This window comes from Periplaneta americana, chromosome 9 (genome assembly GCF_040183065.1).
Source record: "Periplaneta americana isolate PAMFEO1 chromosome 9, P.americana_PAMFEO1_priV1, whole genome shotgun sequence".
In the NCBI taxonomy this organism is placed as follows: domain Eukaryota; kingdom Metazoa; phylum Arthropoda; class Insecta; order Blattodea; family Blattidae; genus Periplaneta; species Periplaneta americana.
Window position 1 is genome coordinate 37,724,925 of NC_091125.1, and position 18,485 is coordinate 37,743,409.

Here is an 18,485-nt window from a genome sequence, read left to right on the forward strand (position 1 = left end):
TGAAAAAAATAATTTCACTCACCAAATAAGCTGTTATGCTCTGAGTTTCAGTGATTGTTTCAGTGTGATGAAGCAACCCATATGTGTTGAAATCCCCCTTTCTTTCTTTTCTTTTTATTTTTTCCTTTGACAGCAACAAACAAGGCCAAGAGAAGTTTATTTTGCATCACATTACCACATATCCATTTATGTTGCCCATACCAGGATGTAACAGAAACTCGCGTTTTAAGATTATGTGTGAGAAAAATTATCAGCGATGTCGTAGGTATCTCGGTAGTCTCTCTCTTTATTTAAAACTTCCTTTCTTTCAGTATTATTTCTTCTCAAAAAAGGATGCTCTAACAATGAATTAACTGCACCAGCATTACTTCTCTCATTTGTTTCTGTTTATATTTTCCCGAAATACATAACAACATTGGCCCACATTCACTACTATACTACACCCTCGCTTATATGTCATAAACTGAGACATAAGGGGAGAGAATCGAGTGGGTCTCTGCCTGCCAAAGAGCTGGAATTTTGTTATTTATGGCCTAGTTAGGAAGACAAGTCACCACTGCTATTCCCACCCCACTCTACCCTTGAGGCCGGCCCATGGAGGTTTTCCCCAGCCGTGGGACTGAAGCCGGATGGTCTATGGCGAGTCCTTGGCATCAACCCCTTTGATTTGATTACCCCCTTTGATTTGATTACCTGGTTGGGTTTTTCCGAGGTTTCCCCCACCGAAAAGGCAAATGCCGGGTAATATTTTGGCGAATCCTCGGACCTCATCTCATCTCACTACATCTCGCCAAAATGTAAAAAAATTGTACAAAATTGTAAAAATTGTAGAAAATGACTAAATTGTAAAACTATAAAAATTTGTAAAAATTGTAATTGTAATATTGTAAAATGTTGACATGTTCCACATCTTAAAGCTTCATTGCTCATGTAAGATCTATGGAATAAAATAAATGAATGAATGAATGAATGAATGAATGAATGAATGAATGAATGGAGTGAAATCTGACCAGGCCAGACGAATTGTGCCTCAGCTACAACGTTTTAAGCGCAAACTCAAAGCCCGCGAAAGGACATGAAATGCATTAAGCGAGACCCGGCACGAACGATCCCGGCCTCAGGAACAAATTTTACTGAAAAACAGTTCTATAGACATCAAAGTTTTCAAATGCTTCTACAGCGATATATGCTTTCTTTCAAATAACTAATGCATTATATGAAAACACAAAATTTGATTTCAGTTAAGCCAAGTGACTGAGGCCCGGCCTCACTTGCCTCAGTCAATCAGCCGCCACTGGTACCTACCCAATACAAAGCCAAGACGCTTCCCCGCGGCGAGTCAGTTCGGTCGGTGGACAACAGACTGAGAGTTTCCCTTCCGTGACAGACCTATCACGTCGCAACTCCCAGCCTCACGGAGACTTCACGGCTGGGGTCAAATATCCAAGCATTGCAGGAATGGCTGCCAGGCGCATAATGGTATGCCGGTAATAAGTTTCTGGTTACGCTTCGTTTTGTGCTATGCGATGCCGGGAAACTGTGAGCCACGAGCAAAAACTTTCGCACACTCCAAGTATTATCTTCTGGGTACTTCCCAACGAAATTTAACTCCTTGAACGGTCGGTTTTGTATATAAGCACAGGTCCACCCTTGATGTGTTAACTATACACACATGCTCACGCATTTGGAGCCTCATTCGATTCACTGGTGGCTAAAAAATTAGAAAAATTATTGTAGTTGATGTCCACAGATTATCACTGGCTGTTCAAAAACATATCTTTATTAACTTATTTTTTAGGAAGTAAGCAAAACGGATAAAACAATAGACCTATATGGAATTTTATAAAACATTTTATATAATAATAATAATAATAATAATAATAATAATAATAATAATAATAATAATAATAATACACATTTTGTTGGCACTCCTGTTGAAGCATAAGTTTGTGGCCGGGAGAGGAGTTTACATTAAATAATGAAAAAGTAATGTTACACGCTTAAGCATACTCTAAAATAATCATTTAGCTAACTATTAATTTAAATAATGAAGTATGAGTAAGATAAGTAAAGTAAAAAACACAAAAATAACATTACAAGAAATAGTAAATACAAGAAATATAATTAAATTATATCACATAATACACAGAAGTGTAGGTAAAGTAGAAAGCCCAAGGGACGATGGCTCCTTTAAACAATAATAAAGTAAAATAAAAAGGTATCAAATAATGCAATTGTAAAATAAATACAAAATATTATACAATAATATAATGGAGTAATATAATGTATATTAATCAGGATTTTAATTCAATTGAATTGCTTACTTTTTAAATAATTCATTACTGGAAGATGCAAATTTTGAATGTTTTTTTAATGAAATTATTATACAATCTCGGGCCGAAATTAGAGACATGCCTTAGTCCTGCTTCAGAATTGAATTTGGTTTCAAACAAAGAGCATGATATAATGTGACTACTTGTACTGTAACCATGACCATAATAGTTATTATTTTTTGGTAATAAATTTAATAGGGTATATATGTATATTTGTTTAATATTCAGTAGGCCTACATTAAATTCCTTGTAGTCTATATGAAACGTGTATGATAATCCAGTTTTTTCTTAATACATATTTCTATTATTCTCCTCTGTAATAATATTAATGGCATGAATGAAGACTTCATTGCCCCACCCCATCCTATAAAACCATATTGCATGCATATATGTATGTATGTATGTATGTATGTATGTATGTATGTATGTGCGTGCGTGCGTACGTACGTATATACATACATACATACATACTGTACATACATACATAAGTGTTCTGCCAATGGGCAGGTCTTTCACTGCAAACTCAGCATTCTCCAATCTTTCCTATTTTCTGCCCTCCTCTTTGTCTCCGCATATGACCCACATATCTTAATGTCGTCAATCATCTGATATCTTCTTTTGTTCCGAATTCTTCTCCTGTTCACCATTCCTTCCAGTGCATCCTTCAGTAGGCAGTTTCTTCTCAGCCAGTGACCCAACAAATTCCTTTTTCTCCTTCTGATCAGTTTAAGTATCATTCTTTCTTCACCCACTCTTTCCAATACAACTTCATTTCTTATTCTCAATGTCCATTTCACACGCTCCATTCTTCTCCATATCCACATTTCAAATGCTGCTATTCGTTTCTCTTCATTTCCTCGTAATGTCCATGTTTCTGCTCCATACAATGCCACACTCCACACAAAGCACTTCACTAGTCTCGAGTAGGTCTACATAATTGCTTTGACTGTGTACATAAAACCTCTAAAAGCATTCAATACTTATGCCAGTAGAAATAAGAATCACATACCTGGGTATAACTGTGTCCAGAAATATGTCATTGCTTAAAAATACGTTATAAGAACGAGTGAAACACGTTATGCAAGGTGTGTTCATATTTTCTGAGGCTCGTATTTCTATATGCAGGAGATACGTATATAAAGCTGAAATCACCTGAGGGTATCATGAGCCAGGTTTAGACTATGAAATATTTTGCAGCACATATGACAGGAAAAGCAGGAAATTGTATATAATTTGTGACAGAATAAGATACCGTATCAGATGAAGGCACAAGTTGTTAAATCTCTTGTTACAACTCTGTGACAAGCTGCAACACAATCTTAACAGGATTATACATAAAACTAAATATATGTGACACCTTCAGACTTTCGAAGATGATATTTTCTTTGTCGTAAATAGTACTAGCACGTTCTTTTGCTAATGTTGTAATTGCTAAAATATATTCTTATATCCGCATATATACATGTTCAAGTTTTTCCACAACTCTAGCTGGATTTATCCTAAGTCTGTATCATTCTTCGATGAAGATTAGACGGATCGCTGCAGAACACCCGCGATGTAGGTTCAGAAAGACGAGGGACTTGTATCTAATGTAAGACAACACAGAACATTACACTGATAAAGGAGAAACATCCAGGACAGACGATGTTGGAATCTGCAACTGTGGTAAAATCGGAGCACCTTAGAAACAGATTGCTTCGAAACCGGAACATTTTTCGTTAACAAATCAAGTTTGAGTACATGTTTCAATAATCCTGAAGAATTGCATTAACTTTCCGAACAATGCCTTCGGTAATAATTGAGATTTCACTTATACCAAGCAATGCCATAACTGAAATAATTTTATGATGGTTATTATCATCTTTCCTATCTTAAGCCACATTATTTGGTAATAATTCAAAATCGGCAAAGGAAAATTATACAAAAATTACGAAAGTCTGCCGGGTCATTAGTTCAGCTATCAAAGACTTTTCGAAACTTAATTCTGTCCTTCTTTGTAGAAGATCATTTATTTATCATATTACCTTCACAGCTCCGTTGGCAGAGCGCTGGCACAAGATGTCCGTGCATCAGAGTTCAAATCTTGGCAATAACGAAGTTATATTTGTGGTGCACAAACACAAGGTTGTGAAGGTTTTACTCGGGACTCTCCCACTTTTCTCTCGTCTTTTCACCAAAACTTTCTACAGTTCCCCTTCGTTACAGTCTTCGTATCGAAAATTATGAAATCGCTTGTGTTTGTGTGAGGCAAATTTGGCCGTATGCCATTGTGGATGTTCCTCGCGGTATGTCCGAAGATTGGTGGATGGCAGTGCTGTTGGATTATAGGTAACTCATCCATAATTCATCATCAGAGATACCGGAGTTCCCCAGAAACTTACCTTCTTCCTGACAGAGACATTATGACTAGAGAGCGGATTTTTATGTGCTAAAAACTTAAATATATTTATTTTTATGTGCTAAAAATACGAAAATATTTGCTAAAAGTAAAACATATATATCTATATTTTTCTTACATATGAGAAAAATACCTTACTTAGCTTGAAAAAAATGTTACTAGTTACTTACCAATCACACTTGAGTATCAGTTGCTAGTAGTTGTCCGGGAATTGCAGTGAACACAAAGGTCATCTCCAAATTCTCCATAAAAAATGCATGCCGATTATATCTAAACAACAACTTATACTGTGAAAACGATCTTTCCACATCACAGAACGTCAGACGTGCATATTTAAAGAGAGGGATGTCACAAACACATAGGCTACACCGTCAATTTCACCTATAGACACACCCTCCAATATTTGAGCAACGTTCCACATTTTTTTATATTCACTATTTTTCCCAAAAACATTCTGGAATTTGTTCCTTAGTACTTGTACTTCTGAACCTGGTAGCGAGTCTAGTTTAATTTCCCTAACAGGTTTGTGGATGTTTCAAGTTTTTTTTATGGTGTCACACAAAAAGCTTAGATTTGCTGATAGGAAAGGCAAATCATTCTTTAAACAACCATCTTTCAGTAAATCTTGAAGGATATCGATTGACGAAGCATCGTTTTTGTCCAGCTCATTCACAACAGATGCAAAACATTCAAAACTGTTTGCATAATATACAACGGCACTTAGCCATGTACCCCAGCGTGTGACCACGGGCAAAAGAGGAAGTGGAAGATCTGGATATTTATGTTTGAACACATCAATTCTTGAGAGTGATTTAACGAATACCTTTTATTCCATTTGACACCAACTTATCCACTTTGGGATACAGAGCTCGCATAGTTTCACATAACCTGTGTAGAGAATGAACGTGTATCATTTTTGGACAGCTCACCATAAGGCCTTCAGCTGCTTTTTTCATATATGCTGCACCATCTGTAAGTAGGAGTTTCACATTGTCATACTTCACCCCGTTTGGCCATAGTAAATGGATAGCTTCGTTAAATAATCTAGCTACTGTGACATGGTTTGCTGCAGGCATTTCTTTACACGCTAGCAAAAACAAATGTTCACAAGCAGTTTTGTCATTCTTCAACACACCAACAACAACGTTTCCTACTTTTCTACCATTCGAATAGGTTTTTTCGTCAATGCTCACCCACAGTTTTTCACTTTCACAACTGACAAAATTTTCTGTAAAGTTTCCTCGTAACATTTTGGGAGGTAACGTTTCCTTAATTTCGATTCCTCAGGAGGTTCGATGTTGATGTATTTAATCAGGAAATTTTTAAGTTCCACATTATTTAATTTATGGAGTGGAATATCGGCTGTAACAAATGCTCTGCATAAGTCTAAATAATATTCGGAAAACTTTGATGGTGCTACGTTGGAAGAAGCTGGTCCACTTATTAGCACTTGCTGTGAATGCACACGTGAAGCAGCGGCAGCGTGCTGGTTTCCAGACAAATGTTGAGTTACCTGAGAGCGCTGATCTGCACTTACTGATTTACCACACGGTTGGCAAAATAACACTTTTTCCGTTGGTAGTAAAAATGTTTTTAAATTCATCTATATATTGCTGAAGACGCGATCTTAAACTCTATTTGATTTTAGGCAACTTAAGAGTCTAATAGACGCATGTCTTAACGTAAATGTTTCCAGCTAACGAATGACAATGTCGGAGAAAAACTTCTACATCTATACTACGCAGCTTGTGCTTATGGCCCGACAACGGGGAATCACAACAAGATGTATTGCCTAACTTGATAGGCATGGGCGACAGGCGAGAGATTTGTTTAAATTAAAATATAATGTTTATACCAGAACTCTTATTCATTGTGCAAATCTGGCTTTCAGGTAGTAGGTTTGAATAATTCCTGGGGTAGCTCAGTCGGCAGAGGATTCGTGTGCTAAGCGACAGGTCTCGGGATCGATACCCGGCCCGGGAAAAATTTTTCCTTAAAATTATTCAAATTATTCTTATCCGTTGTTTCACAAACAAAGCGGGGAATGAAGTCATCTTCAGCAATAATAAACATTCCTAATTATGTGTTGCGTGATCTCTCCTTCTTGTCCATGTTAATTTATTCTCTAATAACACTTATATGCTGCCTAGCAGTTCTCAGAACTTAGGCGATACTATTACAAAAATTGATCACGGATACACCACACAGCGCATAGAAACGCGAAGCAACCAAGAATTCTTAAAAGAACCAACAATTCTTAAAAAAGATAACGTTCTTCTAAGTGATATAATTGATTTAGTTTTAAAATATTTAAAAGCTCTTATAAAAATTATTTAAGTCAACAAAACTCTTGGATTTATGTGTTTACAATAGATTTCCTGAAAATATGTATTTACATAATTTTTGTGAAAATATGTGTTTTTATGTGACATAAAATTCGGGTTTTAAACTTGAAACTTCACATTCGGAATTTTTAACTTTGTTAATTGTGTTTTACGACACGCAAAAAAGAAATATTTAATTACATAGGAATCCGCTCCTTAATTATGACTAGGGATATGAAGTTCCTATCAAACATAATTTTCACGTTGACTGCAGCCACGCAGAGGCCTGTAGATCACACCGGCTCTATTGCACCAGTTGTCTTCTGTGCATAGTATACTCTTTTCATATAAACAACTAAGCTATATCCGCAAGTGTAGATGGATGCCCTTCGTAACTACGTTACAGCAATATGAACAGTAGAGAAGCAGTTTCATTACGTGCTAACGTTCGCAATGGAATTATGCAGTGTAGTGAGAGATTCTTAATATGGCAGAATTTAAACCTTCCGAGCACACTAAGTTGAATGCAATACTTCAAGATATGCTGCTAATCATGTATTAACAAACTGAGAAAAAAATTACTGGAAATTATGTACTGTGCAAATATAATCTACAAAACAAATATTAGAACGGGGACACTGTGCTACGATACGTATTGAATAACTTATTTTTCTTTGCATGGTAAATACAACAATGAAGGCAAACAACATTGTGCTTCAAAATCAGACTCAAGTAGACATGATTTAATTTTTTCTTGATCTTTGTATAATGTTGGAATGTTTCAATATTCCTTCAAAAAATTTCCTGCACCAAATCACTCTGTTGCAGTACAAAAATATAGAAATGACTGGCTGCGAGATGTGGAAGATTAATGTACAATTATTGTTAAAATATAATGTACCAATCCGTAGAAGCTACAACAGTCATTAAAACAAAAATTATATGTGCCTATATTTTTTAAACGAACTGTGGGTCCAATATTCTGTGCCATATTAATAAATGCATTATTAGATTTACAAAGTTATTGTTCACTTGGTGATACGGTAAGGAATGCTGTCTCATATTTCAGATTTGCTCCAGTTACGTCTTGTGAGGTACAACGAACATTTTCAGGGTACAAATATCGTTTTTCTGAATATAGAGGAGTATCTGTTTTGATATTGTTATTAATTGTTAACGAGGCTAGATACATAGAATTACCTATTTTGTTTGTTATTCTTATGTATAAGTAAATTATTTTATATTGAAAATTACGAAGATTCTAATAATTGTGAATTATTGTCTTTTTTATACAATATTATTTGTTCATTCTGTTTCTTATTCTAAAGCCACAGATCATTGACACAAAAGCAACTTGGTAGATATACAGGATGTTTCCGGGCTAGTGTTACAAACTTTCAGGGATGATGGCGAAGGACACATGTATCAATCTGTGATAAGGAACCCTGGTCCGGAAATGACTGAGTCGAAAGTTATAAGCAAAAATAGTTGTGTGGAAATGGAATTGTAATTTGGCACCACGTGCCTTCCTTCCCTTATCCTTTGGAACAGTCGTGGAAAGATGGTAGGGGGCCGGATGACTCCTACGTGGGTACTTATGCCCGATACAATCTGTGAGCTTGTCTACTGTTCCCATTGGCTCATCCGTATTCGAAAATCATGTGTGCATATTCCGCTCTCGTGTACTCCTCCATTTCACTAGGACTGATCGACTGGACACTGCAACTTGTACACATACACTGCTGTCTACAGACGAGCATATCAGGACCGACCATATCCGTTACACATTACACCATCTGCATTGCTTTAGTGTAGTTTCCTGTCCCAACCCCTTAGACAGCGCACTGAATGAAATACTGTAAGCAGACAACGTAAACAACGTCAGATGAATACAGTATGTGTGAGATGTACAGATAAATACACATAAATAAGGTGTATACAGAGGAATAAAAATATATTTCATTTCCACGCAACTATTTTTGCTTGTAACTTTCGACTCATTTCCGGACCAGGATTCCTTATCTCAAATTGATATATGTACTCTTCCCCATCATCCCTGAAAGTTTGTAACACTAGCCCAGAAACACCCTGTATAGTCCAAGCTCACATAACTTAACAGTTTCGGTACGAACTTCTTACCTTTGATTATAACTCATCGATATGTGGGTAATGGCTAGGCTTGCCAACTTTCGTAAGTAAAAATTAGGGACACAAACATTACTGACAATTTTATTGCTCTAATTATTTCTACCTATCAATTCACATATTCAACAGTAGTATTTTATAACAGTATATATTATGCACCTCATTTCATATGTAAAAAAAATTGCAAAACTTAACAAAATGACCTCAAAACAAGTTGAAAAATAGTATAAAATATAAATACAGTAGATCATTGTTAAGTTCAATATTTTATTACTCGTATTCCGAGTACATATTATAAACTTGGTATTTTCTCAATCCCATAGGGCAGTGTTCGTCAGCACTCGTTAAAATGGGTAATGGTTAAGCGGAGCCCTCCCGTGTGCCCTGTCGTGCAGCAGGAAGAGGTAGAGAGCATACCCGCTAGCACCTACGATTGCACCATAGTGCAGTGTGTTCTCCGCGGGTAAGAGCCGCTAGTCCCAGGATACTCTGTGCTGCTGACCGCTGCTATAGGGACTGGCTGTATGTATATGAGCGATTAATTATTCTATTTATTTAATCAAACGACCCGCACCGTGGCATCGTGGTCTAAGGCATCCTGCCTAGGACTCGCGTTACGGAATGCGCGCTGATTGGAGTCCTCATGGGGAAAGAAATTTTCTCATGAAATTCCGGCCAGTGTATGGGACCGATGCCCATCCAGCATCGTGATGCACTTGGGGAGCTGCGATAGGCACTGTTATTGCAAGTTATCTTGAACTTTCTGAGCGGGGACAGAGGGGCAGAGGGAAGGAATCGCGTAACGTGGGTGGAGCCAACCGAGTTGTTTGCGCATGCTCCGCATCATAATCTCTTGTCAAGAAACATAGGACTATTTCGTTCACTGCGTACCAGTATAGTTAACATGGAGCAGCAACTACAGGGTAGTAAGTATGGTGAAATCACACCACCGCGGAGAAAAAGTAACGCTGTTATCCACAGCGGAGAAAGAAAAATTATCGCAAATAAAACATAAATGTTGCGAGGAGGAAAAATTAAACAAAATATGTTTGCTGAACCTCTTGATAAGGAATATAAGAGAGCGGCCAAATACTCTGGCAAAGGTATTAGTTCCGTGAAGAGAATTAAGGATAATATTGAATTACAACCGAATGAACCTCGCACTACTCCGGGAAAGAATAGGTATGTAATGTTTAGAAATTATTGTTGTATTAGTTATGTATAATAGTGTGTGTACTGTGAGCGACATAATGAATTACTGTTGTAAGTTATTATTTTGTTATAGTTCTGCAAAACATACTATTTCATTCCACAATTAGGACTTGTGTAAAGTTGAAGTGGACGACTTCGATCAACATTCGGGATACAATCGAAGAATTCTATCTTGTTCAGAAAGTAGTAGCTACGTTTAAGAAGATAATTCCGAATGGATGATGCCATTGACGAAATAATTAATTTTGGAACAAGCGATGATGGCAGCAATGATAGGGATATGGATTGTGTATAATTGTAAATTAATGTAAATTCAAATAATAAGCCTGTAAATATTGTTATAAAAATATGTACATATCAGCTGTAGGTGTAAGTCATGTAGGCCTAGATAATGTACAGAAATGTACAGAAGTAGTAACTCCGCCATTGCCGGTCCCCAGCTCGGATGAAGGAGGGTTGTACACACGATTATATTTAAATACTTACTCATTACAGGTTAATTAAAACCTGCTGTTCTCCTCTCAAAACCAGAGTGTCGTGAGATGATGATGTCTGTATTGAACCAAGTTCTTTTACAGTAGAGAGCCGTGAAGTGAAAGAAACAACGTTTTCTGAGAAGAGTCACGTTACCCGAGGGAGGGGCATCCTTGCCGTGCCGTTACGTTGATGAGTACATGCCGTACCGAGCAGTTCGAAAGACAGACTTAGGGGATGTAAGGTTCAAGATAACTTGCAATAACAGTAACGAAATCCTGTTGCGGAAGCCAATTACAGTATAGCGGCTGATGGGATCATCGTGGTAACCACACGATACCTCCATTCTGGTTGGATGATCGTCCACCTCTACTTCGGCATGTGAACATTAGGCCAGTAGCCGGCTGATCGGTCTGAGCCCTTCAAGGGCTGTGACGCCAAGGATTATTATTATTATTATTATTATTATTATTATTATTATTATTATTATTATTTACTCAAACACATTTAAATTTATTCAGAGTGTCCAGCAGAGGGCTGTCCATAGCTTACCTATGTGTTCCTGGGATTATTTTGAGTGGAAAAGCTTTAATAAACATGGGTCCGAATTGCAACGGTATGTACAGAAAACACAATACTAAATTAATAATGTTATTACTTGTGATTAACTTACAATTTTGTTTTCAGGAATAAATATTCTGATTTGTCATATTTTAGGTTCGAAATGACCACTATGGTTGTCGAGGCATCTTTGAGCTCTTTCTGTAAAAGAGTTTATCGCTCTCATTACAACACTGCCATCATTTCTCAATCCTTTACCGCACTCCATTATTTCCCCGAGAAGTTCGACCCTTGTATTCGACCGAGCAGCATACACAACTGATTTCATGTGCCCCCAAAGGAAGTGATCTAATGGAGACACATCTGGTGATCTTGGTGGCCAAGCTACTGGACCTCCTTGGCCAATCCAACTATGTGAAAACTCTTGATTTAAAAATGCTGTCACACACCTGGCAAAGTGTGGAGATGCAGCATCTTGCAGCAGCCATACCTTACCTAATGAGAAGAGAAACATTTGGTTGCAGGGCCTGGACACTTTGGATGTGAAATAGGTATAAACCAAAGCCATGTAGCTGAGCGATGTGCGCGCACTATGTTTAGAATTAACTGAACTACAGTACACCCGTACGACGAGGTTGCATACTGTTGTAAGTAAATCACAATTAAAATTATTAATTTAGAATTGTGTTTTCTTTAGATATTGTTACAATTCGGATCCATATTGATTAGAACGTTTTCACTCAAAATAATTCCAGAAACACGTAGGTAAGCTATGAACCCCGCTGCGAGATACCCTGTATTGTAAATACACACATTAACAATTAGGTACAAATGCATAATGCCATAATCAGGTTTACAATGCAGCGAGAATAACCGTATTGTGGATGTGTCTTACATACAGAGTGAAAAAAGAATAACTGAACGAACTTCGTGGGATAATAGGTAGGTATCAAAACAAGTAGCTATAATTTAAGTATCCAAGAGTCGAAAGCGCTTCCTTATGAATTTACATGCCGTTAAGTTGTACCTTTGTTTTGACCCGGACCTTAAACCCTACGATTTCTGTTTACGGAGACACTAAAAACAAAACACACACAATAATTTATGATAAGCCAATGGAGGACATTTTACATGCAGAAGCAGCAACGGTCTTCGGAGAGTATGTCGGTCTTTTTGAGCGTATTGTGAATCCCCTGCTCCATTCATAATATACACTTTGCAACCAAAGGTTTTGGCAAATATCTGTTAGCGTATCGTAAAATGAATAAAAATTAGTAGCATTATTTCAATAGTTATATGTTATCATAAACTATATCAAAATGTCGAGAAGAAGCACTTCCGAAAGAAGTTTAGCTAACAAAATATATCTGTTTTGGTTGCACCTATCATTCCAATAAGTTTCTCCAAATAATATTTATATTTTGCTCATTTATATATTCATTTGACCAACCATTCAATACTTCAAGTTTAGGGCTATTTCTCTTTTACAATCCTAACGAAATTATTATTATTATTATTATTATTATTATTATTATTATTATTATTATTATTATCCGCATTTAATGTGATCATTTCAATATTTTCAAACAAGTATCTTGTTCTAAAACAAAGGTGCGGGAAATGAGGTACCTTGCTTGCATCCTAGCCTGTAGAAAATCTCTTCACCGCTTTAAAACATTATACTGTATCGTATCAGTACTTAAAGTGCCTCTAAAAGAGGTGACGGTTTGCAACTGCAGTAATATTAGTAATATAAGAAAGGGTTGTGGCGATAATTTCAAGGGAATCAGTAGAGTAATGATTTAGGAAAATAAACTTCAAAATGTAATACGAAATAATATGACTTAGGCCTTTTGAAACTTCAGTTAAAAGATTACAAATAACCTCTTAACATGAAACACAATTACAAAATTACACTAATAAAAAGTTATTCATATCTTACTACATTTATTTAAAATGTAAGACACAGTTAACATTGTTATCCGAAACTCAACAGAAGCCACAGTTCCCTACATTTCCTTCCTTTCGCGTGTTAGACACATTGTGTAGTCACTGAGTCTAACAATTAGTGATGGGCGATAAACGGTAGTAGGCCTACTATCGATACTATCGATAGTTATGTCTTCAACTATCGAAACTATCGGTAATCAAATTGTTTCCAACACTATCGATAGTTTTGGCGAATATTGATAGTAGGCCTATCGAAAAATGGGAAGATCATTCATAATATTATAAGGGTTTCAAATTGGAGTTGGGCAACACGATTCTTTTTCAGCGATTCAATCAGACATTACGAATCGTTTGTAACGATTCATTCACGGTTTGTTCAGAACTACGAGTTCAAGTACTCTTTAGATCGTAAACGAACGTCTCACACGATTCTGCACTTTGCAATCATGAGTAGGTTAAAGTTTTCTACATATCTCGCATAGATGGCAGAGTAGGCCCGGGAAGGATACAGTGCCTTTATAATGAGAGTTGAGATATTGTATTGTCTCTTTCTGATTAGCTGGAACCAGTTTTTATGACCTGCATTAATTTACAAAATTATGGAAGATAGTTATCCTCAATTATGATTCAACCTTACTATCAAGTACAATTTTTACATTAAATCCCTATTTAATTAGTATGCAAATTTCAGCCGCGTACTCATTATTTTTCAGATTTAACTAAGCAAATCCGGTATTTTTTTTTTCCATTTATCCGTTCTTTTTATTTTACACCATTCACCCACAATTTGGTAAGAAAGTATCTGTATTCACTGGGATCTTCAGTTCCCTCGGAAAGACTATTATCCAAAACTGAAAACTTAATCAATGAAAGGCGAAATCGTTTGCATCCCAACAAAATGGAAATGCTTGTTTTAATGGGAAACTTGAACTATCCTTGGAGCAATGGACACATGTTAAAAAAAAAAAAAAAAAAAAAAAAAAAAAAAAAAAAAAAAAAAAAAAAAAAAAAAAAAAAAAAAAAACATTACAATGATGGCTAATGTTGGGACTTTAAGGACAGATTATAATATTGCGTATTATTATTATTATTTAATTCAGATTGAATTCAGTAGGTCTATATATTATCAAATCAATAGTTCAATACGCGTTTAGATATAAATTCAGATATACATTCAGTTTATGACTAATTAACAAAAAAGTTTGTAACGACTATCGATAGTATCGATAGTTTTCATTATAACTATCGATACTAGAAACAACAGTCGATAGTACTATCGATACTATTGTAAAGTGACTATAGTCTATCTCTACTAACAATTCGAAACAGATATAGATTTTACACATACCTCGCGCCAATCTAAATTAGGCTCAATCTTTTGGAGAATATATATATATATATATATATATTACATTTGAAGCAATAATGAGAAATTAGAGCTACGTTCTGTTATATCAAAGATGTCCATACCGGATTATTAGAAGTTGTTGACTATTTATATTAAAAAATTATAACAATTTTATTAAAATCACGGAAAGGAGATTATATCGTATTCATAATATGTAATGAAAAGTATACTAAATAAAATAAAATAAAATATTTGCGATGGATCGCAGTTTGTTAAGTTCACATTTTATCAGTCTTATTAACGGCATGCCATATCAGCTTGTTTCCCAAATTTCAGATGAGTACCTGGCTGATACCGGACTACTTTAAGCAGTGTATCGTGTAATGACGTACATGTACATGAATATCTCCATTCAGACGACGACGAAAGGAAGAAAATTTTCTTGTCCGACTGTACAATTCCGATCCGGTTCAAGCAGAAAGACTTCATGCCTGTATCGTGGCTCGGTACAAAACTCCAGCATTCGCTTTATCTCCGCTCCCTTTCTCCTCCATCAGAATAATGCCGTGGCCGCTTATCCTCGCAGCGGATCTCCCTCTGAAGAACCTGTTGCATCCGACTTGACTCGGTGATGCACGCACGAGGCGGCCGCGGTCAGAGACCGCCCGCCACTCTATCAGTCAGTCTGTCAGCCGGAGTGAGAGCCAGCTAATCGGTAGGTCGCTCCGTCTGTCAGTCAGTCAGTTAGTAAGTCAGTCAGTAACCTAGTCTATCAGTCAATCAATCATTTAGGCCTACTTAAGACGCTTGGGTAGCACCCATGCTACAGAAATAACGTCAACTACTTTGTCAGTCAAGCAGTCTATCAATCGGGCCGTTTTGTCAACTTTCATGAGCGTCACAGAATGTTCGATCGGCCAGAAATACGATAGTCACTAATTAAAACAGTTAAGCGTGAGATCAGATTATATCGTCGACTGGATGACGGAAAATTATCAGCCACAAATGTGTCACTTAAAACAAAGTAACTGGTCATTTTATAGACATCTCAATGCTGCTGCCTGCATAATGAAGACAGCTGGGGTTCGTGCAATGGCGTTTTGACAGACAATGTATTTGATAATTAGAAAGAGACCCAGAAAGGAAGCCAACACAGAGACTACATGTGTTAAATGGACATACAATTACTTAATTCACTGTCTTTCACATTGTCGTCAGTTGTGCAAGATACAATACTTCACTTTTATGAAATTTTAATTAAATTGCTGTCAGGAGCACTAAAATAAGCATTGTATTGATGTAGTTTCAGAGGCATGTGCAAATGCTTTGTATATGAGAGGTGGTGAAAAAACGAATGATGTAAAACATTTTAAAACAGAAATGAAACGAAATGTATACTGCTACAATGTGTACACAGTCATGTACCGGTACATTATATTATGTGAGCCACGGAAATTTAGGACCCGCGTGAATACAAATATTTCCATTTTACATTATTTTTTTGGAATATAATTAAGATCAATTCTTCTGAATTTATGTCTCACTAATTTTACCTGAAAGGAAAGCATTACGCGTAAGACAAGTAATCTCATAAAGATTTAAATATTTTTTTTAAAGTAAATTAACACACATTTAGGAGAATGAATGAACGTAAATAGAGTTGAGTGGTCTGAAAATAATATGCTGTACTTGCCTCATTAAAGAACTCTTTGTGTCGCATTTTCAGAATTATTTGAGCAATAAACCGTATAACTTGATCAGTTTTAATGTCTAGGCTTATATATATATATATATATATATATATATATATATATATATATATATATATATATATATAAGCATTTTCAGAATTATTTGAGCAATAAACCGTGTAACTTGATCAGTTTTAATGTCTGGGCTTATATATAATATATATATATATATATATATATATATATATACATATTTATCATCATTATCATCATCATCATCATCCGGTAAATTTGGAACAATCGCATTTTAGTATATTTAATAATTTATCTCTACTTAATCTGTCGAAAGCTTTTCTGTAATCCATGAAAGCTAGGTATGTTTCTAAATTATATTCTCGTCTCTTTTCTAAATCATTTTTAAAGTCAAACATCTGCACATGAACGACCCTTTCTAAATCAATTTCCATCTTCACTGATAATATTTCATAATCATCATAATAGATGAGTAAATTTTGTAGCCAGTGTTTAATAAACATAGGATATTCCTCTGTTCTTTTAACATTTTCGTTCATCTCTCTTTTTAAATATGAGGATGACAATTGCTTTAAACCAACTATCTGGAATATTCTTTCCTGACCAAATGCTGTTAAGAAATTTAAGAAAAGTCTGCAAAAACTTTACCCCACTAAATTTGAACAATTCAATATTAATTCCATCTTCCATCTTCCTTTAACCTGTTTGAAAATGTCTATTAATTTATTAATAGTACATTATGCAACGAGCCTATAATGAAGGTAATTAAGAAGTGAGTATGGATATTTATGAAACGAGCGCAAGCGAGTTTCATAATTTTCATACGAGCTTCTTAATTACCATTATAGGCGAGTTTCATACGACTTTTTATGCTCGACCATATTTCTAACTTGATATTATTAATTTTATTTGTATCCGACCTTTGAGCAATGTCCCGTATGTTGTGAGATGTGCGCAGACGCGAAAGTATTGATTTTTTCCGAGGAACAGATGTCCACATTGAACTTGCTAGGCCATAAGAACCTACAGAGATAACATTGAAATTAAATTAGACATTGAAAAACGAGATGACAAATTGAATTTATTTGAATATTATTTACAATTAACGCTAATTATTATAGTAACAGAACATAACCTTCTGCGACAGTATTGGATTTCCAGCCTCCGTGACTTTTCGCTAATTCTCTTTCGATTGCATATCCGAGAATAATCGATACTTGCGGTTTTATAACGGTAGAAAGCTGACCTGTCATTGGCTGAACAGTTGTAACCTGAGTCGTCATTGGCTGAAAGACCTGACCTTTAATGAGTAGGTGTACTTTAATGACATGCATTAAAGGTCTGCTACCAGGTGTATAATTACTACATTTCGGCATGGTCGAGCATAAAAATTATATCTTCATTCTCGCTAATCTCAGAATATTGTATATCAAAATCAGAATTATCTTGACTTCAAAGCGGTTGAAAATACGTAAGCCAACATTCCTTACTTATTTGTGATAATCCTGCATTTTCTTTAGTATCTCCATTTAATTTCTTCAATATTTAAATGTCTTTGGTGATGGTCTAGTTTTATCTGTTTCCAAATTTGTAGCAAACTGATTTCAGTGTTCTCCGTGTCTCTTTTGGCTATTGTTCTATTATGTTCGTAGAAAATTTCATCGTCTACAGATTTAGTTTGCAAACTTTTTAAATGAGATTCGCGTTTTTCCTTAATTATATTTGTTAATTTCTGCATCCCAATTTCGGATCCCTCTATGTTTATTCCAGTTTTTCTTCATTCCTAAACTCTCTTTCAGCAGCTTGTATCAGGATGTGTTTTAAATTCGTCCATTCAGTTTTTATATCATCATGAAAACTAATTTCTTCTAATAGTCTATTAACTCTGGTGTCAAATAACCATTTAATACTGGGTCATGGTAAATTTCTTTCATATTTCAGGAGATTTTATATTAATGTAGAGAACGGAAATGAATGCGTTTGTGGAAGTGAACAAACAGTAGAACATTTGTTATT